Here is a 25,717-nt window from a genome sequence, read left to right on the forward strand (position 1 = left end):
AACCTGCATTGTCTACGGAAAAAACGTCTCAAAAATTACGTCGGTTTCATTTTTTTTTAATAAAAATGTGTGTTTGGTGCAACTTTGTAATTACGTTTTATTACATAGTTACATAGTTAGTACGGCTGAAAAAAGACACATGTCCATCAAGTTCAACCAAGGGAAGGGAAAAGGGAAGGAAAAATTTCTACACATAGGAGCTAATATTTTTTTGTTCTAGGAAATTATCTAACCCTTTTTTAAAGCCATCTACTGTCCCTGCTGTGACCAGCTCCTGCGGTAGGCTATTCCATAAATTCACAGTTCTCACTGTAAAGAAGCCTTGTCGCCTCTGCAGCTTGAACCTTTTTTTCTCCAGACGGAGGGAGTGCCCCCTTGTTTTTTGAGGGGGTTTTACAAGGAACAGGATTTCACCATATTTTTTGTATGTGCCATTAATATATTTATATAAGTTAATCATGTCCCCCCTTAGTCGTCTTTTTTCAAGGCTAAATAGGTTTAATTCTTTCAATCTTTCCTCATAACTTAAATTCTCCATGCCCCTTATTAGCTTCGTTGCTCTTCTTTGTATTTTTTCCAACTCCAGGGCATCCTTTCTATGAACTGGAGCCCAGAACTGAACTGCATATTCTAGATGAGGCCTCACTAATGCTTTGTAAAGTGGCATTATTACATCCCTGTCCCGCGAGTCCATGCCTCTTTTAATACACGACAATATCCTGCTGGCCTTTGAAGCAGCTGATTGACACTGCATGCTGTTATTGAGTTTATGATTTACAAGTACACCCAGATCCTTCTCAACAAGTGAATCCGCCAGTGTAGCGCCCCCTAGGACATATGATGCATGCAGGTTGTTGGTACCAAGATGCATAACTTTACATTTATCTACATTAAACTTCATTTGCCAAGTGGACGCCCAAACACTTAGTTTGTTTAAATCTGCCTGTAATTCATGAACATCTTCCATAGTCTGAACTATATTACATAGCTTGGTGTCATCTGCAAAAATAGAAATAGTGCTATTAATCCCTTCCTCTATATCATTAATAAATAAGTTGAATAATAGTGGTCCCAGCACTGAACCCTGGGGTACACCACTTATAACCGGGGACCATTCAGAGAAGGAATCATTGACCACAACCCTCTGGATACGGTCCTTGAGCCAATTCTCAATCCAATTACAAACTATATTTTCTAAACCTATAGTCCTTAATTTACCCATTAGGCGTCTATGGGGGACAGTGTCAAATGCCTTTGCAAAGTCCAAAAACACTAAATCCACAGCGGCCCCTCTGTCTAGACTTCTGCTCACCTCTTCATAAAAACAGATTAGGTTAGTTTGACAACTTCTGTCCTTAGTAAAACCGTGCTGGCTGTCACTTATAATGCTATTTATTGTCACATAATCCTGTATATAGTCCCTCAATAGCCCCTCAAACATTTTCCCCACGATGGATGTTAAGCTTACTGGTCTATAATTACCCGGGGAAGACCTAGAGCCCTTTTTGAAAATAGGCACCACATTTGCCCTGCGCCAGTCCCTTGGCACTATACCAGTCACTAGAGATTCTCTGAATATTATGAAAAGGGGGACAGAAATAACTGAACTAAGCTCTTTAAGAATTCTAGGGTGTAACCCATCTGGTCCCGGAGCCTTGTGCACATTTATTTTATTTAATTTAGCTTGGACCATCTCTACATTCATCCAATTCAGTATATCAACTGATATATTAACAGCACTGGCACCGGCTACATCAGCTGCTCTTTCTTCTGTTGTATATACAGAGCTAAAGAACCCATTTAGTAACTCTGCCTTCTCTTGATCCCCTGTGATCAACTCCCCATTACCATTATCTAGGGGTCCTACATGTTCAGACCTTGGCTTTTTTGCATTTATATGCTTGAAGAATTTTTTAGGATTTGTTTTACTATCCTTGGCCACCTGCCTTTCATTTTGTATTTTTGCTAATTTTATTACATTTTTACAGATTTTATTAAGCTCTTTATATTTTACAAAGGCTACAGCTGTACCCTCAGATTTGTATTTTTTAAATGCCCTTTTTTTGTCATGTATTGCCCCTTTCACAGAAGGTGTAAGCCATGTGGGGTTTAATTTGAGTCGTTTATACTTATTACCTGTAGGAATAAATTTTGCACTATAATAACTCAAAGTAGATTTGAAAATCTCCCATTTATCATTTGTTCCATTATTTGACATTAGTTCTTCCCAGTCTATATCCTGAATTGCAGCCCTCATCCTGGGGAAATTGACTTTCTTAAAATTAAATGTTTTTGCCCTCCCAGCCTGCGTTTGTTTTTTACAGTATAGGTAAAATGTAACTATATTATGATCACTGTTACCGAGGTTTTCACGAACATTGACATTCCCAACAAGATCTGCATTATTAGAAATGACCAGATCCAACAGAGCTTCACCTCTAGTCGGGTCTTCCACAAACTGGCCCATAAAATTTTCCTGCAATAGGTTGAGGAAATGTCTCCCCTTTGCAGTTGAAGCCGAACCATGACACCAATTAATATCCCGGAAATTAAAATCTCCCATTATCACTACAGTACCCGCCTGTGCAGCCCGCTCCATCTGTTTATATAGCTGAACTTCCATCTCCTCAGTTATATTGGGGGGTCTATAGATTACACCAAAAGTAATTTTTTCAGTGTTTACCTCCCTTTCTAGTTCCACCCACAAGGTTTCAACCTCCTCACAGTCTTGACCCACTATTGTCTCTTTCACACTCGCCTTCATATCACTTCTCACATACAGACATACACCACCACCTTTCCTATTTGTCCTGTCTTTACGAAAAAGTGTAAAACCCTGTAGATTTACAGCCCAGTCATGTGAAGAGTCCAGCCATGTTTCAGCAACACCAACTATATCTATATTTTCTTCCAGTATCAAGGCCTCCAGCTCCCCCATTTTGCTTGCTAGACTTCTGGCATTTGTGAACATACACTTTAACTTGCCTGTCAGTTTTTCACTTTTATTATCAGAAATGTGATTTGACATTAATCGGTCCTTTTTATTTACACTGATGTTTTGTAACGAAAGGATCTCCTTATCTTGTTGTCTAGTCCTCTCCCCACATTCTGTTTCTCCCCCCACCAATATAGTCTGACCCCTCTCTAACCTGGCTACCCCTTTTTTTTCTACATTGACCTCCCTCCTCAGCCCTAGTTTAAATACTCCGCCACCCCAGCTAGAATTCTCTCCCCCAGCACAGCGGACCCCCTTCCATTTAGGTGCAAATCATCTGCAGAATACAGTTTGTACCCCAATGAAAAGTCAGCCCAGTGCTCTAGGAACCCAAATCCTTCTCCTCTACACCAAGACTTCAGCCATGCATTTAACTCCCTAAGCTCCCGCTGTCTTTCCTGTGATGCGCATGGCACAGGCAGTATTCCTGAGAATACAACCTTGGAGGTCCTTCCCTTCAGCTTGTAGCCTAGTTCTTTAAAATTATTCTTAAGGCTCCTCCACCTACCATTTATTCTGTCGTTGGTACCGACATGGACCACGACAGCTGGATCATCACCAGCCCCTCCCAGCAATTTGTCCACCCGTTCCACCACATGCCGAACCCTGGCACCAGGGAGACAGCAAACCATTCGGTTGAGGCGGTCTTGGCGACAAATTATTCTATCCGTCTTCCTGATTATAGAATCCCCTACAACTATCAATTGTCTTGGCTTGCCTGCATTACCATCCCGCCGACTACTAGCTGGGCTGTTCTCCCGGCTGTTAGGGAGATCAGTATCCACTAGGGCTGCCTTTTCTGAGACTGACACCCTCGCATCATCACCCAACCTGGCAATTTTGCTTGGAATGCCAGAAACCGGATCGGCCTTCCTTGTCTTTGACCCCTTTCTACTGCCCCTAACTACATTAACCCAGCTACTTACCTGATCCTGCTCACCCATGTCTTCACCCTCCAGTTCTAACCCACTAACTGCATGCTCTGTGAGCAGCAAGCTCCGCTCAAAATTGTCTATTAAAAAATATTTTCGCTTTTTGAGATACAGCTGCTTTGTATCCTGTATCCGTCAGGTCAGCAGGACTGACGGGATCAGTGAAACGGGCCCTGCGCTAAATTATAATCTTAGATGTGATAGATTTGAGGTGGATCCTGCGTGTCACTGATCCTGTCAGTCCTGCTGACCTGACGGATACAGGATACAAAGCAGCCGTATCTCAAAAAGTACAAATATTTTTTAATAAAATCAATCACACTGATACACACACATACTATATATATATATATATATATATATATATATATATATATATATATATATAATATAAAGTTTTTAAATGTGTACATAACCTTGTGGCACTATATACAAGGGGGAGCGCTGTGTGGCACTATATACAAGAGTGAGCGCTGTGAGGTACTATATACAAGGGGGAGCACTGTGTGGTACTATATACAAGGGGGAGCTCTGTGAGGCACTATATACAAGGGGGAGCGCTGTGTGGCACTATATACAAGGGGGAGCGCTGTGAGGCACTATATACAAGGGGGAGCGCTGTGTGGCACTATATACAAGGGGGAGCGCTGTGTGGCACTATATACAAGGGGGGGGCTGTGTAGTGCTATCCACAGTGGTATGTGTGTGGTGCTCTTTATAGGGGGGGCTTTTTGGTGCTATTTACAAGAGGGGGAGCGCTGTGTGGCGCTCTCTACAGGGGGGCTGTATGGCACTATCTATAGGGGCTGTGTGTAACGCTCTCTACGAGGGGGATGTGTGATATATAGAGGGGGCTGTGTATGGCAATATCTATGGGGGTGTGTAATATCTACAGGGGCTGTATGTGGCACTATGTACAGGGGGCTGTGTGTATGTGGAGTTTTACAGTGTGTGGTATTATATTCAGGCGCGCAGTGTTTGGTGCTATTATATTTAGGGGTACAGTATGTGGCACCATAATAACTTTATTTTTGTTTATAGGTGTGTAAATGTTGGAAAAGTGAGGAGACGTCTGAGTAGCAAATTCTGCAGAAATGAGTCATGGCCGGGAGAAGTCGTCATGACCACTGGACCGGATGGAGAAGAAAAGAGGAAAAAAACTACTAGAATCTGAGACGTTGTCACCTGTGAGTCACTAGATTTATAGAGAATCTGTCACCTCTCCTGACATGTTTATTATAGGAAATCCTTGTATTTCACAAAAAGTCTTTCTGCAGTCCAGGACTGATAGACAATTCCCCTTGTCAGGAGGTTGTGTCCCTGCACAGTGTGATACTGTCAGTATGTAGGGACACCGCGCTGGGACAAGGGAAATCGTAACACTGTTAATGCTTGCCCAAAAAGGTAGTGTTAAAAATAGTTACGGTGCGGCAGGGCAGCGGTGAGGAAGGGGGGCCCAAGTTTGGATAACAGCCCAGGGCCCATGGTCTACTTAATCCGCCACTGAGGTCATGCACATGAGGGGGAACAGTTACAAGGTTGGTATTGAACCAAAGAGTGATCTACAGTACATTATAAGACGACCTGAACATAATATCTACAGTGAAGGAAATAAGTATTTTGTAAGTTTGCCCACTGTCAAAGACATGAACAGTCTAGAATTTTTAGGCTAGGTTAATTTTACCAGTGAGAGATAGATTATATAAAAAAAAACAACTGAAAATTACATTGTAAAGGATCTGCCAGGCACAGCTTCTGTATCCACGCCCATAGGTAATCAGTCTGCACCTGCTTCTATGTCTGTGAGACTGACTCCATCTTCCACCACTCAGGATGGCAGGCTGAGGAGTGGGAGAGCCTATCACAGCCTGGCCAGACGGAGCTAGCTCCCGCCCTCTGTCTATTTATACCTGCCTTTCCTGTTCCTCCTTGCTTGTGATTCTTCTCGTTTTGTTTCCTGGTCCTGCTGCAGCTTCTTGAACTATTTGACCCTGCTTCATATCGACCCTGGCTTACTGACTACTCTCCTGCTCTGCGTTTAGTACCTCGTACACTCCTGGTTTGAATCGGCTGGTTCACTACTCTCCTGCTCAGCGTTTGGTACCTCGTACACTCCTGGTTTGACTCGGCTCGTTCACCACTCTTGTTGCTCACGGTGTTGCCATGGGCAACTGCCCCATTTCCCTTAGCTTTTTGTACCCTTGTCTGTTTGTCTGTCGTGCACTTACTGAGCGTAGGGACCGTCGCCCAGTTGTACCCCGTCGCCTAGGGCGGGTCGTTGCAAGTAGGCAGGGACTGAGTGGCGGGTAGATTAGGGCTCACTTGTCTGCTTCCCTACCCCATCATAACATAATCACAAGCCTATATACCTAGTCTACCCTGGTCCCTCACACTACTATGGACCCCCTTGAGACCCTGGCTCAGCAAATGCAGGGTCTCTTCCTACAGGTCCAGGCCCTGGCCCAGAGGGTCAACCAGCCTGACGCTACCATGGTAGTGCCCCTCACCTCACCTCTTGAACCCCACCTCAAGTTGCCTGACCGGTTCTCAGGGGACCGGAAGACTTTTTTCTAATTTCGGGAGAGTTGTAGGCTCTACATTCGCTTAAAGCCTCACTCCTCAGGTTCTGAGAGCCAGCGGGTGGGTATAATTATGTCCCGGCTCCAGGAAGGGTCCCAAGAATGGGCCTTCTCCTTGGCTCCTGACGCCCCTGAACTTTCCTCCGTTGATCTTTTCTTTTCTGCTCTCGGACTCATTTATGACGAGACTGACAGGACTGCCTTTGCCGAGAGTCAGCTGGTGACCTTACGTCAGGGTAAGAGACCTGTTGAGGAGTATTGTTCTGACTTTAGGAAGTGGTGCGTAGCTTCTTGGTGGAATGACCCTGCCTTAAGGTGCCAGTTTAGGTTGGGTCTGTTGAACGCCCTGAAAGACCTGCTAGTTAGCTATCCCTCTTCTGACTCCCTAGACCAGGTTATGGCTTTAGCGTTATGACTTGACCGACGTCTCAGGGAACGACAACTTGAAAGTTTTTGTGTTTTCCCCTCTGACTCCCCCCATGATGCCTCCCGAGGTCCCGTTGCATCGCTCTTCCACGGAAGACTCGGAGGTACCTATGCAACTCGGGGCCTCCGTGTCCCCCCGACAACATAGAGAGTTCCGCAGGAAGAATGGTCTCTGCTTCTATTGTGGGGATGACAAGCATCAAGTGAACACCTGTCCTAGGCGTAAGAATAAGCAGCCGGAAAACTTCCGCGCCTAAGTGATCATCGTGGAGGTCACTTGGGCGCACAGGTATTTCCCGTGAATATGAAACATAATAAAATCTTGCTTCCCTTTCAGGTCTCTTTTGGTGGTAGGTCTGCTACCGGCAGTGCCTTCGTGAATTCAGGGTCTTCTCCTAATATCATGTCTGTGGAATTTGCTATGTCTCTAGCTATGCCTTTGATTGATTTGCTTAAACCTGTCCCGGTAGTGGGTATCGACTCCACTCCTCTTGCTAATGGTTATTTTACACAGCATACCCCTGTTTTTGAACTCCTTGTTGGCTCCATGCATTTGGAGCAGTGCTCTGTACTGGTGATGCAGGGATTATCGTCCGATTTGGTTTTAGGCCTTCCCTGGTTGCAGTTGCATAATCCCACGTTTGACTGGAATACTGGGGATCTTACCAAATGGGGTAATGAATGCATGACGTCATGTTTTTCTGTTAATTCTATTTCTCCCCCTGAGGAGGTGAACACGCTACCTGAGTTTGTTCAGGACTTCGCTGATGTTTTCTCTAAGGAGGCCTCCGAAGTGTTACCTCCTCATAGAGAATACGATTGCGCTATCGATTTGGTACCAGGAGCTAAGCTCCCTAAGGGTAGGATATTTAATCTCTCTTGTCCCGAACGTGAAGCCATGAGAGAGTATATCCAGGAATGCCTGGCCAAGGGTTACATTCGCCCCTCTACTTCTCCAGTAGGTGCTGGCTTCTTCTTCGTAGGGAAGAAGGATGGTGGCCTTAGGCCATGCATTGACTACCGTAACCTGAATAAGGTCACTGTAAGGAACCAGTATCCCCTTTCTTTGATTCCTGAAGGTCAGTTTTATAGCTCCTCTAAACAGCAAAACTGTTTACAGCGGTGCTAACATAATTGCACAATGGTTTTCAAGTGTTTTCTAATCATCCATTAGCCTTGTAACACAGTTAGCAAACACAATGTACCATTAGAACACTGGAGTGATGGTTGCTGGAAATGGGCCTTTATACACCTATGTAGATATTGCATTAAAAACCAGACGTTTGCAGCTAGAATAGTCATTTAGCACATTAACAATGTATAGAGTGTATTTCTGATTAATTTAATGTTATCTTCATTGAAAAAAACTGTGCTTTTCTTTCAAAAATAAGGAAATTTCTAAGTGACCCTAAACTTTTGAACGGTAGTGTATTTGCGGGGCCATAAATAGAGGTAAGGGAGCGTCATAGCAAAGATTAAAAAGGGAACCCTTCTGTTGCTGGTTAACACGAATACACTCCTGATCGTATGGGACAGGAAGACTTGGTGCTTATTTACCCCATCTCTATTCTATAAACCTTAGGTTAATTACCCACATCTGGACTTTGAACGGCCTGTGGAGAGTAGGTCCACACACATGTTCTCACCACCCATCAAAAAAGGGATTCAGTCAACCTAAGCTTGGCCCCTTTTCTCCCAGGATCCCTGCACTGCCTCTATGTATGTATGCCTTTGGCGCTATACACAAAAAATGCTTGACACATCCATTTTCGTTATCACAAAATGTGTTTAAATCCTTTCAAAGTAAGAAGTTTTGTTCAGCAGGATCTTGAGCATCTGCGAATACTAATAACTGCAATCAGTAAACTGGCCAACGGAGCATCTTACGTTCAACACTGATTATCAAATTGTTAAAAACTCTTCCATCATCAAATGCACATCTCCCACACAAAATGAATGGTACTTAAGTTATTGAAAGCTATCCAAGAAAAAAAAAGCAATTACAGAACAAACAGAAAGATGCCAGTTCCCATGGAAACACCCTCCAAACCCAAACGTTTTTGGATAGGCATTTACATTTGATGCATAACTACAAATGTCTTTCAGAGCACAATAAGCGTAATCAATGTCAGGTGCATGTACACACACATCAATGGAGCTAAATCAACAAGAGGTACCAAGCATCTTGAATTTGATGGTCAAGGCTCTTTTACACCAGCCAATTACCGGGCAACTGTTCACGATAATTGCCCTATGTAAACAGGGCAACAATCAGCCAATAAACGCGCAAACACTTGTTCATCGGCTGATCGCATTGTTGAAAATGCAGAAACGATTAGGGTATGTTCACACGCAGTGACCAAAAACGTCTGAAAATACGGCGCTGTTTTCAGGCGAAAACAGCTCCTGATTTTCAGACTTTTTTTAACAACTCGCGTTTTTCGCTGCGTTTTTTATGGCCGTTTTTGGAGCTGTTTTTCAATGGAGTCAATAAAAAACGCCTCCAAAAACGTCCCAAGAAGTGTCCTGCACTTCTTTTGATGAGCCGTAATTTTACGTGCCGTATTTTGACAGCGACGCGTAAAATAAAGGCTCGTGGGAACAGAAAATCGTAAATCCCATTGCAAGCAATGGGCAGATGTTTGTAGGCGTAATGGAGTAGTTTTTTCAGGTATAATTCGAGGCATAAAACGCACGAATTGCGCCTGAAAACACTGCGTGTGAACATACCCTTATCGTTCTCGGCAGCACACCTCCCTGTGTAAATAGGGAGACGTGCTGCCGACATGATAGAAGTTTATGGGGACGAGCAATCGGAGTAACGATCGCTCGTCCCCATACTAGCTCCTTGTGAAAGGAGCAAACGAGCGCCGAACAATGAGCTGTCTCGTTGATCGGTACTCGTTTACACGGCCCTCGTCAGGCCATGTAAAAGGACCTTTAGTTAAATGTATAATTAATCTCAAAGTACTGCATGTGGTATAATAATAATAATAATAATAATAATAATAATAATAATAATAATAAGAAGAAGAAGAAGAAGAAGAAGAAGAAGAAGAAGAAGAAGAAGAAGAAAGTATAGCAGATGTGCGCATCATGGCTGTGATCTCAGTCCTCTATTCTAGATTAAATTAAATTTAAACGAAATTCTAAGACATATGTGAGAAAATGGTATTTCATTATTAAAAAAGACATCTGGCATCAGATTTTTTTTTTTAATTCGGAAAAAACGTAAAAATACTATTGGCTTTTAAAAAACCTCAGTATAGCGGTAATGAGAAAGTCAATAATACACAATTGTACATAACAAAGGAAATCATGTAAATATATGTTTGTGTACCTCCAGTTTTGTAATTCAAATCTAGAAAGTGTCAAACTTGCTATGTTACGGGGCTGCAGCCTTTGTCTCCTTAACCTACAAGCCTGTGTGATTACATAAGCATGGTCCCTAGGCTCCCCTCCTTTCTTCTCTTTCCCCTCATGCCCCTGTCAGTCAGTGTGGGTGTCCTCCCATTGTCATGCCTATTCTGGAGAAAGAGAGGTCAGATGAGAGGAGGAAGATCCCGGTAGGGCTCTACCTAGATATTCCCTATTGCAGCGCCTGCAATAATCACTTAAACTATAAAAAAAAAAAGTGTCTATTTTTTTCCCAGACAACTCCATGGGCTGTGTCTGATATTACAGGCAGCTCTGCCTTCAATGGGGCTGAGTTGCAATACCATACATAGCCCATGGACAAAACTGGCATTGTCTCTGTAAAAGAAAAATACTTTTTTTCTATTCGCAGACAATCTTTTGACCAACACAGAATCAATATAGAATTTCTTCTTCTTAAAAACATACTTTTATTATTGGGGTATGTGCACACAACCTATTTTCAGACGTAATGGAGGCGAAAAACGCGTGCACTTGTAAAAACTTATGAAATTCTGGAGCTGTTTTCTCTTGAAAACAGCTCGGTAATTTCAGACGTATTTGGCGTTGTCGTGTGAACATACACTCGTAGTGTATGACACAGGTTATCAGGCCCAGACTTCAGGATGCTGCTTAACTCTCCAGCTAGGCAATACACTGACTGCCACACCCAGCACTCTGGTTCAAGTCACAAACATTGTAACAATATGCAGCCAGCAATTTAACACATTTAAGCCCCAGATATACTACAACCCCTCCTTTCCTTGAAGAAAAGATTAATTAACATGAACAATTTCTAAATAGTAACAACAGGTTGTATATGTGAAATAAATTGTACAATGAAACAAATAACATGTTAGATTTGAAACTCCATACAAATAGCCCTTAAGGTATGCAGGTGACTTTGTTGCTCGCTTGACTCTTGGTGGTTCAGATGTGGATGTTTGTGGGGTGGTGTCCGCGGTATCAGGAGTACCACTGCTACTTGTGGCTGGTTCACATTCATCCATCACTTAACTTTCTGGCTCAACAAATTTTTTGGCAAAAGATGAATTCCGCACTATTGTGCTGCCATCCGAATCCTCCAGAACCACCTGAGTGCCTCTTTTTTCCTTCACAACGTAAGGCTCAGGCTCAAAAAATGGAGACAGTTTGTTAAACCGGTTTGCTTGAAGCAATACTTTATCTCCTTGTTTGAGGTCACTAGTTTGAAAATGGCGTCGGTGGTTCACATACTGTTGACCGCGGATCTTTCTTTTCTCATTAACATCCCTATAACTCCCAAGACCAGTGGGAGCTGGAACGAAAATATCTGGTAATTTTGTCCTGAATTTGCATCCACAAAGAAGTTCATCTGGACTGACCGCTGTAGTAGCATGTGGAGTTGTACAATAAGCCAAAAGAAAACGCCACAGTTCTGTTGTCCAGTCTCTGCCCTCCAATTGAGCAATTCGTAAAGTTTTTGACAGGGTCCGGTTCTGGCGTTCCACTTTTCCATTAGCTTGTGGCCAATATGGGGTTGTACGACAATGTACAATGGCATTTAGATTTAGATAGTCCTGAAATTCTTTGGAAGTAAACTGTGAGCCATTATCACTTACAATCAGCTTAGGCAAACCATGAGAAGCAAATATACGTTCCAACCCATCAATTACAGTTGACGAAGTTGCTTTAGTGAGAATTATTACCTCTTGCCAACGTGAATAATAATCCACAACTACTAAAAGGTGGTGTCCAGATGGGATATCACACAGATCCATCGCCAGCTCTTCCCATGGTCCGTTAGGTAAAACTGTATGTGTGACTGGTTCTGATTTGGGTTTGCTGCCCACCAGCTGACAGGCTCGACATGAGGAGACCATACGTTCCACATCCTTATCAATTCCTGGCCACCAAATTTTCTCACGTACCCGTTGTTTGGTGCGCACAATGCCTTGATGTCCCTCAAGAGCGAATTGTAGAGTTTGTCTTCGTAAATTTTGAGGCATCAGGATACGGTTTCCTTGCAGAATTAATTGTCCTGCAATATTAAGCTCATGTTTAACCCTTTGATAGGCATGATCACAATGACTCCATCTATCTTGCCTTATACATTTTCTCAACTGTGAAATATCAGGGTCAACTGCTGAAAATTCTTCGACCTCACGTGGTGTCAATGCATGGGGAATGGCCTTAGCAGCAACAAAGCGGATATATTCCTCTGCTAGGTTATGAGATGGTGCTGAAGGTTGAGACAATCTTGAAAGCGCATCTGCTGCATTTGTAGGCCCTGGTCGTTATCTCACTTTAAAGCGATATGGTAAGAGACGAAGAACCCATCTTTCAATTCTGGCTGATGCTTTTGATCGAGGAGAATATATCACCTCTAACGGCTTGTGATCTGTTACAATTTCAAATTCATGGCCATAAAGATATGTGTGAAACCTTTACACATCCCCAAATGACAGCTAAATCTTCTTTTTCAGTCTGACAATAACGTCTTTCGACATCAGTAAGGGATCTGCTTGCATACTGAACAGGTCTGTAGTCACCTGCACGTTGCCGCTGAACTAGGATGGTACCTAAACCAACAGGGCTTGCATTGACAATAATCTGAGTTGGTGCAACAGGATCAAAATAGGCTAAAGTTGTGACACAGTTAAGCCGTCTCTTTAATTCATTAAATGCACCTTGTTCAGCAGGACCCCACTTCCATGAGGCTTTGTGAGTTAACCGTCTCAGAGGTTCACTGACAGTTGCCATATCCGGAATAAACTTTGCACAGTAATTTACTAACCCAAGAAAACTGCGCACTTCTGCAGGGGTTTCAGGATTCCTGGCATCTGAGACAGCCTTGATCTTACTGTCCTCTGGACCAATACCTTTGTCTGACAGTACATGGCCCATGAAAGTAATTTTATTTTTTTGAAATTTGCACTTTTTGTCATTCAGCGTTAAACCTTTCTCCTTTAAGCGTACAAGCACTGCATGAAGAGGCGCATCATGCTTCTGTGTGTTTTTTCCCCACACAATGATATCATCGGAAATATTGTGTGTTCCTTCACAACCATGTAGCACTTGTTGAATGACATGTTAATAGGCCTCTGGTGCTGAGCATACTCCAAACATCAGGCGCTTATATCTGAAGAGACCTTTATGGCTTGCAAACGTTGTACGTACCCTAGAAGCTGGGGTCAATTCAATTTGATGATAGCCCCATTTCAAATCCAATTTACTGAACACAGTCGCCCCATTCATCTCATGCAGAAGATCTTCAATAGTGGGGATTGGGTGCCTTTCTCTGAGCACAGCTTGATTAGCACATCTCATATCTACACAGATCCGAATGTTATTTACCTTTGGTACAACAACTAAAGGTGACACCCAGGGAGTAGGTCCCTCCACTGGTTCAATGATATCAAGTTCCAGTAATTAAGTAAGCTTTTGCTCCAGCGAGGTCCTTGGACTGTATGGGAGTCTGCGTGTTGGCTGTGCAACAGGCTTTGCATGTGGGTCAATGTGAAGCTCTAACTGAAAATCCTTCAACTTTCCCAACCCAGAAAAACAGTCTTTAAATTCCTCTTTAAATTTATGGATAGAATGAGACAGCATGTTGATCTCTGTATTGTTTGCATCATAGCAAATCCTTAGTACCCCTAGTTCTATAGCTGTTTTGCGGCCACGCAGAGGGGAACCTTTTCCATCAACCACAAAGAATTCAGTCCACAAGGCAGATCCAGTCCCATGTTGTAACATCTATGGCCAGGGGCCATCGTTCAGACTTACCCTCTGACGAGGCCCGGCCATGGACATCTGGGGCACGGCCATGGACATCTGTCTTTGCGGCGTCAGCTCCCTCCAGGGAGACGCCGGCACTCACTTCCGTGTCCTCGGACTGTTTTTCCCGCAGGACGCGCGTGCCCACACGTGCACGGCCTTAAAAGGGCCAGTACGCGTCCAGCTGTCACCAACCAATAATTAGCCCAAATGGCTGCTGGACTATAAAAAGGGGCTCTGCCCACTTGTTCCTCGTCTGAGCGTTGTTCTATACCTAAGTTTGTCTTGCAAATGGTCTCCCAGTGATTTCCAGTTCCCAGTGTTACCCGTTCCTGCTGCCTGTACCCTGTATACCGTGCTATCGTGTCTACTGAGAAAATCATCCCTGTACCCTGAATCCACGGTGCCACCTGCTGAGAAAGTCAAGTCGTGTCTTCCGCTGCATCCACGGTGCCACCTGCTGAGAAAGTCAAGTCGTATCTTCCGCTGCACCCACGGTGCCACCTGCTGTGAAAGTCAAGTCGTGGTTCCGCTACTCTCTACATTGCCTCAGGTACCCGTTCTGAACTATAGACATTGTTTTGTACCTTCTTGGCCAGCTGCTTACCCGCTACGCGGTACGGCCCAGTGGGTCCACACCCCGCGCCATGACACGTGTTTGGACAGAGGTGTAGAATTTGCCTTTAAAGGGAATGTGTTGCCAGCAAAACATGTTTGTTTTTTTTAGTTAAACAATTAGTGTGTAGGTGATTAAACATTGTTCTAATTTTTTTTATTTTTTTCACGAGTCAGGAAATATTATAAATTGGATTCAATTTATAATATTTCCCAGCACTGGTCACTAGATGGAGCAATTCCCAAAATTGCAGCATTGCATGTGGTAAAGCAACCACATTGCTTTATGCTGCAAAATTGGGAAAAAATCCCTCGCTCTAGTGAGCTCTCAGAATCCCCCCCCTCCTTTATCCTGGCTAGTGCCGGGAGAAACGAGGGGTTTGAACGGTCTAACCTCCTACACTGTGTGTCGCCATTTTTTGAGCTAACACACAGTGTAGAAGGTTTACATACACTAGTAAAACACACTGAAACACGAACCTACATAGAAATCACTTACCTGCTCCAGTCGCCGCCGCTCCCTCCGGTCCGTCCGCTCCGTCTGCTGCCGCTGCTCCATGTGCACAAGTCCGGAAGCCGCGACCGGAAGTAGTAATCTTACTGCCCGGCCGCGACTTCCGGTCCACAGGAAAATGGCGCCGGACGGCGCGCATTTCAAATCGGACTGTGTGGGAGCGGCGCATGTGCCGTTCCCACACACACGGCGTACACCATAGTGGATGGAACGGGCCCCGTTCACAGTCCCTATGGGACTGGAGCTGCCGTATTCCATGTCTGTATGTGTCGTTAATCGACACATACAGAAATGGAAAAAAAAATGGCAGCCCCCATAGGGAAGAAAAAGTGTAAAAATAGAAAAAAGTAACACACAAATAAATATAAACGTTTTTAATAAAACCCTAACATAAAACTGATATAAAAAAAATAATTTTGGTGACACTGTTCCTTTAAGCTGTAGTGGATTACTGGAGCCATAAGTATAAATCTGCTTGTTGGTGCTGCACAACTTAATGTGCTTTTCTCTGCTTTTCAGAATGTCCCAATAAGCTAAGTCCATAACATTACAAGTAGCTCCAGAATCAATCAGGACTTTAAAATCTGTGTCCCCAATCTTAATGGTTAATGTCCCAGCCTCCAGTGAGCACAGGGAGAAGATAAATTCCCAATCTGATGTAGTCTCTGCACCTGTACCTATTTAATTTTGCATTCTCCTCTTGTGCTTTAACCCTGTTTGTACTTTGATTTTCTAAGGCTGCACTTTTGCATACAGCTGCAAAGTGACCCATCTTTCCACAAGCCCAGCACGTTTTATTCTGTACCACAGGGCAGTCCTAACTCATGTGCTCCTCTCTGCCACATTTATTGCCGTTTGCAGAACTAGCTCTCTTTGGAAAATGTGCTTTTCCGCTCCTGAAGTTCCTATTATAGTAGGTAGGTTTAGACATGGTATTAACAGATGCAGACACTTTGTTTTCAATATGCAAAGCCTGTAACTCAGACAGTTCAATGGTTCTTGCAATCTTCTGCAGACTGGGAAGTGTCAGATTGGGTTCTCTTAGCAATCTCCTTCTGAGGTGCATGAAGGTGCATTTCTCAATAACCCGATCTCTGATTATTTCCTCTGTTACTGCACCAAAATCACAAGATATTTTAACCGGGTCACATAACTGTCAATGGTTTCCCCCAGTTCTTGTATGGCCTGTCTAAACTGATAGCTTTCAAATGGAATGTTTTTCTTTGGGCCGAAGTACTCACTCAGGCCGGATTCACACGAACGTGTGCGTTTTGCACGCGCAAAAAATGCGGCGTTTTGTGCACAAAAAAGGTCCATAAAAGCTCCGTGTGTCAGCAGCATATGATGCGTGGCTGCGTGATTTTCGCGCAGCCGCCATCATTGACACTTTGCACGTTTTGATTCATGGTTTTGACTACTGTAGCGCACATCGCTCACGGCACACAGAAGTGCGTCTGTGTGCCATGCGCGGTTTTCACGCACCCATTGACTTCAATGGGTGCGTGATGCGCGAAAAATTGGCAAATATAGGACATGTCGTGAGTTTTACGCGGCGGGCATACGCTGCGTGAAACTCACGGACTGTCTGAACGGCCCCATTGACTAACATAGGTCCGTAGCACGGACGTATTATACGTTCGTCTGAATAAGCCCTCAGTCTGTTCATAGCGGTCTCATAGTCTGAATCTTCCCCTATTTCTCCCAGGATTTAAAAAATTTCCTGGACTTCTGGTCCTGCTAGATGCAACAGCAATGCTCTTTTCTGTGCAGGTGCAGTCACTCCTGTGGCTGCAACATAGAAGTTAAATCCTTTCTTCCATTTGTCCCACCCCTGTGACAAACTAGTGTGGTCCGCAGATACATCGAAAGGTCCAATTGATGGTAAATCAAGCAATCTAGCCATCCTCGTCTCCAAAATGTAGTGTATGACACCGGTTATCAGTCCCAGACTTCAGGATGCTGCTTTATTCTCCAGCTAGGCAATACACTGACTGACCACACCCAGCACTCTGGGTCAAGTCATATAACATTGTAACAATATGCAGCCAGCAATTTAACACATTAATGCCCCAGATATACTACAATTATACATCCTGTAATACTATTTTCACATCTGCCTTCATGAGGCTTCATTCCGATCATCTCAGATCCTGTCATATAAAAATAGCCCTGCATGCAACTCTATTTTACCCGTAAAAACTATGGACCCATCGTACGATGCATCTCACACAGTGTTCTGGTTTTTGTTAGGGTATGTGCACACGTAGTGACCAAAAACGTCTGAAAATACAGAGCTGTTTTCAAGGGAAAACAGCCCCTGATTTTCAGAAGTTTTTTGAGCAACTCGCATTTTTCGCGGCGTTTTTTACGTCCGTTTTTGGAGCTGTTTTCATTGGAGTCTATGAGAAAACAGCTCCAAAAACGTCCAAAGAAGTGTCCTGCACTTCTTTTGACGAGGCTGTATTTTTACGCGTCGTCGTTTGACAGCTGTCAAACGACGAAGTGTAAGGGTATGTTCACACGCTGAGAGGCAGTTACGTGTGAAAAGACAGACTGTTAACAGCTGCCTCGTTTCACACGTAAAAGCTCCTCCTCGTAATTTACGAGGCGTCTGAGACGCTCGTAAACCTTGAGCCATGCTTCATTGATTTCAATGAAGAACGGCTCAAATTACGTGGCAAAGAAGTGCCCTGCACTTCTTTGCCGAGGCAGTATATTTACGCGTCGTCGTTTGACAGCTGTCAAACGACGACGCGTAAATTACAGGTCGTCTGCACAGTACGTCGGCAAACCCATTCAAATGAATGGGCAGATGTTTGCCGACGTATTGCAGCCCTATTTTCAGACGTAAAACGAGGCATAACACGCCTCGTATACGTCTGAAATTTGGCCGTGTGAACATACCCTAAATGACAGGTCGTCTGCACAGTACGTCGGCAAACCCATTTAAATGAATGGGCAGATGTTTGGCGACGTATTGTAGCCCTATTTTCAGACGTAAAACGAGGCATAATACGCCTCGTTTATGTCTGAAAATAGGTAGTGTGAACCCAGCCTTATAAACAGAAACCAGGACGCAAATGTGAAAATCCTTGGGGTCCTCTTACACTGCCCGACATGGGCCATGTAAACAAGCGCTGATCAACGAGACAGCGCGTTGATCGGCGTTTATTTGCTCTTTTTACAAAGAGCCATGTATGGGGATGAGCGCTCATTACTACGATCGCTCATCCTCATATATTTCTATCATAACTTTACACAGGGAGACGTGCTGCTGACAATAATAATATTTTCGGCTGCATAAACTATACAATCAGCCGTTGAATGAGGGTTTGCTCATTCATCGGCTGATCTTTGCCCTGTTTACACAGGGCGATGATCGGAAATGAGCATTCTGTGAACGCTCGTTTGCCCATAAATTGTCACTTGTAAAGGGGCCTTTGGATACAACTTTTTTCTTCTAATCAGTGGAAGTCTGTCTTAATTATGAACTATTGTGGCGTGTATCATCACAACCTATCAAATTGAAGCTATAATTTTGTAGTGCAGGTCAGAAAATAATGACTTGATTGGTTCCTATAAGCAACTTTTCTATTCTTCTATAAAAGTAGTTTACGTATAAGTGATCTTAAAGCAATTCTTGGTTTAGAGCTGGACAATATCAGGTAAGTTTGTAGTAACTAGTCACAAAGTACTTGTGTAAACAGTGTATGCGCGCTCTCCTCTCCACAGCTCTTACACTGTCCGTATCAGTGACATGCCCCCTTGCCAGTTCGGCAGACAATGTACAAGACTGATCTCAGCTGAAGAGATGAGGGCACATGCGCGCTCTCCTCTCCACAGCTCTTACACTGTCCGTAGCAGTGACACGCCCCTTGCCAGTTCGGCAGAAAAAGTACAAGACTGATCTCAGCTGAAGAGATGAGGGCGCATGCGCGCTCTCCTCTCCACAGCTCTTACACTGTCCGTAGCAGTGACACGCCCCCATGCCAGTTCAGCGGAAGACTGATCTTGAAATCTGAAGAGTGAGAGCGTGCGCACACTCTCTCCCCTATCCTCGCTCTTGCTGTAACACTGTCTGTATCTGATTGTACAGTGTCACAGCCATAGTAACACTCCGCCTTGCCAGTACACGCCCCATTGACAGTTCAGGGGTTATTTAAATATCGGGCGCCAAATATAACGGCACCAACACTGTCCGTATCTGATTGTACAGTGTCACAGCCATAGTAACACTCCCTCTTGCCATTACACGCCCCATTGACAGTTCAGGGGGTTATTTAAATATCGGGTGCCAAATATAACGGCACCGATATCTAAATAACGGAGGAGGGTAGAAAAAAAATGTCAAGTGCCCCAGGGTTTGTGCAGCCCTGCCGATTACATGCTGCACTCAGCTGCACATGTATGGGGAGGTGAAAGGTTCTCTTTAAGCTGAAAGTCCTGTACCTATGAGCTATTTCTCCTGACATACTGGGGCTTATCCAGGGCCGGCCTTAGGGGTGTGCGAGTGCATAGGGCGCTGCCTCTACTGTGTGCTCTGTTCTTAGTTACACACACGGAGTAAATAAGAGCCGAGAAGCAGAGGCATAAACTCCACCCACAGCCCGTCCTGCACGAAGCCCGTGATCCTCCCCATGGAGAGATGGTGAGTGTCTGTGTGTGTGTGTGTATACAGTATGTGTCTCTGTGTTTGTATGTGTATATGTTAGTGTGTGTGTGTGTGTGTGTGTGTGTGTGTGTGTGTGTGTGTGTGTCTCTGTGTGTATACAGTATGTGTCTCTGTGTTTTTATGTATATATGTCACAGTGTGTGTGTGTGTTTGTATTTCTAAATGTTACAGTGTGCGTGTGTCTCTGTGTGTGTGTGTGTGTGTGTGTGTGTGTGTGTCTCTGTGTGTATACAGTGTGTGTCTCTGTGTGTGTATACAGTATGTGTCTCTGTGTTTGAATGTGTATATGATACAGTGTGTGTGTGTGTGTTTGTATGTGTTACATTGTGTGTGTGTGTGTGTGTGTGTGTGTGTGTGTGTCTCTGCATGTGTGTGTGTCTCTGCGTGTGTGTTTATGTCTCTTTGTAAAAGTATGTGTTCAATATTAAAGTAGAACAGATAAAACAAAGATATCTGTGCTGCCTCCTATATACCCTTGTGCCCCTATATACCCTGCTGGCTGCCCCTATATATCCTGCTGCCCTATATAACCTGCTGCCCCTTATATAACCTGCTGCCTCCTATATACCCTGCTGCCCCTATATACCCTGCTGCTCCCTATATATCCTGCTGCCCCTATATATCCTGCTGCTCCTTATATACTCTTCTGCCTCCTATATACCCTGCTGTCCCTATATACCCTGCTGCCCCTATATATCCTGCTGCCTCCTATATATCCTTCTGCCCCTATATATCCTGCTGCCCCTATGTATCCTGCTGCCCCTATATAACCTGCTGCCGTGTATATACCCTGCTGTCGCTTTTATACCTTGCTGCCTCTATATACCCTGCTGCCCCTAAATACCCTGCTGCCCCTGTATACCCTGCTGCCCCTTATAAACCCTGCTTCCCCTTATATACTCTGCTGCCCCTTATATACCCTGCTGCTCCATATAAACCCTGCTGCCGCTTATATACTCTGCTGCCCTTATATATATGCCTCTGTGTGTGTGTGTGTGTGTGTGTGTGTGTGTGTGTATATATATGTGGCTGTGGGTATAGTTATCATCTACAACATTATCTGTACTCAGAGAGTTATCACTGTGTTATCAGCAGTGTTACCTAGGACTGCAGGTAACACTACTACATTATCTGTACTCAGCGTTATCACTGTGCTATCAGAGGTGTTACATAGGACTGCAGGTAACCCCACTACATTAGCTGTAGTCAGAGAGTTATCACTGTGTTATCTGTGGTGTTACATAGGACTGCAGGCAACATCTACTACATTATCTGTACTCAGTTATTACTGTGTGTTATCTGTGGTGTTACATATTGCTGCACATGAAATCTACGACATTATCTGTACTGGGTATATATGGGTCTGTTTGTGAATGTGTCTTTGTGCTTGTATATATGTGCCTTTTATGTATTTGTTATGTCCCTGTCTGTGTATTTATCTCTGTGTGTGTGTGTGTGTGTGTGTGTGTGTGTGTGTGTGTGTGTGTGTGTGTGTGTGTGTGTGTATATGTGTCTGTACATCCATATATTTACATGTATGTATATATTCCAGATGTGTGTATGTATATTTGCCTGTATGTCTAAATATCTGTCTTTATGTATGTACAGTATATATGTTCCAGCGTGTCTATATATGTGGTTAATTTTTGGTTCGTGTAGGGGGTGGCAATAGGGAGTCCCGCACAGGGCGCCATCCAACCTAAGGCCGGCCCTGGGCTTATCACCTCCCCCACTTAAAAAAATAACAGCAGGGGATTCTGCTTTGTGTAGCTACCATAGAAAAATTCTCCTTAGCAGCTACATAGATCTAATAAAATTAGTTAGTTTCTCACTTTCAGCAGAAATTGAAAATGCTATTTTGGGACCAGACAACAAATGTTCGCCTTGGAGCCAACCTTAACCTTCCCCCATTCTCTGGCTCTGAATAAAATCACCTTGAAAACCATTAGGGTATATTCACACGGTTAACAAATTACAGCTCAAAATACAGAGCTGTTTTCAAGCTGTTTTTCTATTGAGTCAATGAAAAACGGCTCCAAAAATAGCATGCACTTCTTTATAAGGGGTGTCTTTTTACGCGCCGTTATTTGAAAATGAGGCGTAAAATAATGCCGCTTCAGAACAGAACGCCGTATTTCCCATTGAAATCAATGGGCAAATGTTTGTCGGCGTTCTGCTTCCGATTTTTCAGCCATTTTTCGGGACATTTAAGGCCCGATAAACGGCTAAAAATAGGTCGTGTGAACATGCTCTTAGAGTCTGGAAATTTGTAACTTTAGTAACTTGCGGCCCTAGCCACTTTCGCCCTACTTTTCTCCTTCTACACCAAAGTCTATGACAATCTCCTCAACTCTTTTGGTTTTTAACACCATCTATGTATATGCAGATGACACTCAAATCTCTCTCTTTACTCCCAACTAAATTGTATCCCTGACTGTCAGTCTACAGTCTCCTATTTAATGTTAATGACCAAGGATTATTGTTCGTTTTTTCACGGTCGTATTCCAGGAGTCGTAACTTATTTTTAATTCCGTCGACATAGCCGAATAAGGGCTTGTTTTTTGCGGGACTAGTTGTATTTTGTAATTGCACAATATTTAGATTTTTATAATATATATATCGATTAACTTTTGTTAACTTTATTTTAGGAGAGAATTGAAAATAGGCAGCTATTCCAGCATTGATTTTCATGTTATGAATTTACCCCGTTAACTATGCAGCGTAAATGATATGTTAACTTTATTCTATGGGTCGGCACAATTAAGGGGATACCAAATATGTAAAGGTTTTATATGTTTTCCCTACGTTTGCACAATAAAAACCCTTTTAGAAAAAAATTACTTGTTTTTGTGTCGCCGCATTCCTAGAGACGTAACTTTTTTTTTTTTTCCGTCAATGTATGTGGGCTTGATTTTTGCGGGCCAAGGTGTAGTTTTCATTAGTGCTATTTTAGGGTACATAGCACTTATAGATTAACTTTTATTAAATTTTTTATGGGGGGAATGGGAGAAAAGAGAGAATTTTGCTGTTGTTTTTTGCAGGTTTTTTGGACGCCGTTCATCCGGCGGTTTAATTAATGTGTGCATTTCATTGTTCAAGTCGTTACGATCGCGGGGATACCATATATGTGTATGTGTTATTTGTTTTGACACTTTTACTAAATAAAAGCACTTTTTGGGCAAAAAAAGTAGTTTTATTTTATTTTGACTGTAAATTTTTTATTTTTTTTTCACAAACTTTATTTAACTGCTTTACATTTTTTTTTTTTAGTCCCACCAGGCGATCTGCTGATCGCATATATAATGCTTTGGTATACTTAGTATACCAAAGCATTATTGCCTGCCAGTGTAAAAAAACTGACAGGCCGGAGGCATTGCCTAATAGGCATTTGCTGAAGGCAGACCTGGGGGCCTTTGTTAGGCCCCGGCTGCCATGGAAACCTGACGGCGCCCTGCGATTTCTTTGCGGAGGCACCGATGGGGTGACAGAGGGAGCTCCCTCCCTCTGTCAAACACATTAGATGTCGCTGTCGCTATTGACAGCAGCATCTAATGGGTTAAACTGCCAGAATCGGAGCGCGCTCCGATTCCGGCAGGAGCCAGGCTGTGTATAACAGCCATGCTCCTCTAGCTGATCGTGTGGTTACACTGGAAATACCAGCGTGATCAGAGGACGGATATATCCGTTCTTTTGCGGAAACTAGCACCTGCACAGGACGGATATATCCGTTCTTTGTCGTAAAGGGGTTAACTTGACTTTTTGGCTTCTGCTGTGTCATATCACGCTGCAGATAATTATCAGTCAAGATAAACTTAGCTACATCTGTACCTCTCCTCCTTTTCCTCTACTGCCACCCCCCTTTTTCAGTCCCTCCACTGGTAGACCATCACACAAATAACCTAATTTAAAATTTTCACCCTAACCTACAAAGCCCTATACATTCTGCTCTGGCCTATGTTTCTACTCTAATTTAGATACCATCCCACATGCAACCTTCACTTTACCAATGACCAGGGGCGTATCTAAAAGCTCATGGGCCCCGATGCAAAGGTTCTTTTTGGGCCCCACCAAACTTCTCATGGCCGACGGCCCGCAGCTTTCAGCTGCATCGCTGAGTCTCCTAAGTGACGAAACAATGCAACAATAGCAGCTAGGTCTTGAAACGTGAGGGGAAATAGTCCGAATACATATACCCCCCTCCCAAAAAAAAATGTGTGTGCGTGTATGTATATGTGTATATTGGAGACAGCATATCTATAGCACTATGAACCTATATCTATGGATAGGATTAGATACATTGGCTCAGTAGACAGTATCGCACATAGCATCCATGGCCACGGACCGTCGGGTTGACTCACCCCCCTGACGGCCACAGCCATGGATCTGTGAGCACTGGCTTGCATCTCCTTCACAGGAGACGCCAGCGCTCACCTCCGCCTTAGGGTGCCTCGTGCCCCACCTTAAAGGGCCAGCACGCGCACAGGAGGAAATCATCATCATCATCAACTGCCCATGATTTCCTGGACTACAAGAAGGGCCCTGCCCATTTACTCCTTGCCTGAGCGTTGTTAGTGTATCCCATGTCAGTCTTGCAAATGGTCCCTTAGTGTTATCCCGTTCCTGTTGTTACCCATGCCCTGCTACCTGTATCCTGTATCCCGTGCTGTGTTCTTGTTCCTGAGCTTATTAGTGTTGAAGTCGTGTCCTACTGCACCTGCTGTCGTCTGCCACAACCAGTGTCGTATGCCACGTCCAGTGTCTTCTGCCACGTCCAGTGTCTTTTGCCACGTCCAGTGTCATCTGCCACGGCCAGTGTCATCTATCACTTCCAGTGTTATCAGCCACATCTGGCGCAACCTGCTGCACCCATCTCCATCCGTGCTGAAGCCTTGGCCACTGTCTGGACTATTTCAGGTACCCTTGTGTTACGAACTGCTATAGACTCTTGCATAGGCTGTGACTAGGCCAGCTGCCTCTCTGCTATGGCGGAGCGGCCTAGTGGGTCCACATACCCTGTGATCAAGACAGTACGCTCAGGCCATGGAACTCGCTGGCCAGCCCAAGACCGCACTTTAAAAGATACAGATGGAGACGCACACGTCAGGATCAACTCCTTGAGGCAGTAAATTCTATCATGGCCCGTCTGGATCAACTCACCGTTCCACCTCCGGTTCTTCCTCCAGTGGCTGTTGCTGTACCACTGCCCGTTGCTCTCCCTGTTTGTTCTGGATCCAAAGTTCCACTGCCTCTTCCTCCTCGCTATGACAGTGATCCCAGAGCCTGTAGAGGGTTCATCAACCAATGCACTGTTGTTTTTAGGCTACGGGTTCATCTCTTCCCCTCCGAGAAGGCCCAAGTAGCTTTTATTATCTCCCTCCTCGCTGGCAAGGCCCTCGCATGGGCGAACCTAATCTTGGAACAACAAGGACCTGTATCCTCGGACCTAGCCTTGTTCCTGCAGTCTTTCCGTGCCGTGTTCGAGGAGCCAGGCCGAACATCTTCTGCTGAAGCCACTTTGTTGACCCTCAAGCAAGAAGGTTTCACAGTAGGAGAGTATGCTATCTCCTTCGGTACCCTGGCAGCAGAGTTGGCATGAAACAATGAGGCACTGGTGGCGACCTTTTGGCAGGGACTGTCCTCGCACATCAAGGACGAACTTGCAGCCCGTGACCTTCCATCTACTTTGGATGCCCTCATCCTGTTAGCCACTCAGGTGGACATGAGGATCCGGGAGCGCACTCAGGAGGTTCGGCAAGAGGGCCGGGGTCACAGACCAGCACCCTCAGTCCAGAGACTATTATTGCCTTCCCCTAG

Source organism: Rhinoderma darwinii, chromosome 1 (genome assembly GCF_050947455.1).
Source record: "Rhinoderma darwinii isolate aRhiDar2 chromosome 1, aRhiDar2.hap1, whole genome shotgun sequence".
Lineage (NCBI taxonomy): Eukaryota > Metazoa > Chordata > Amphibia > Anura > Rhinodermatidae > Rhinoderma > Rhinoderma darwinii.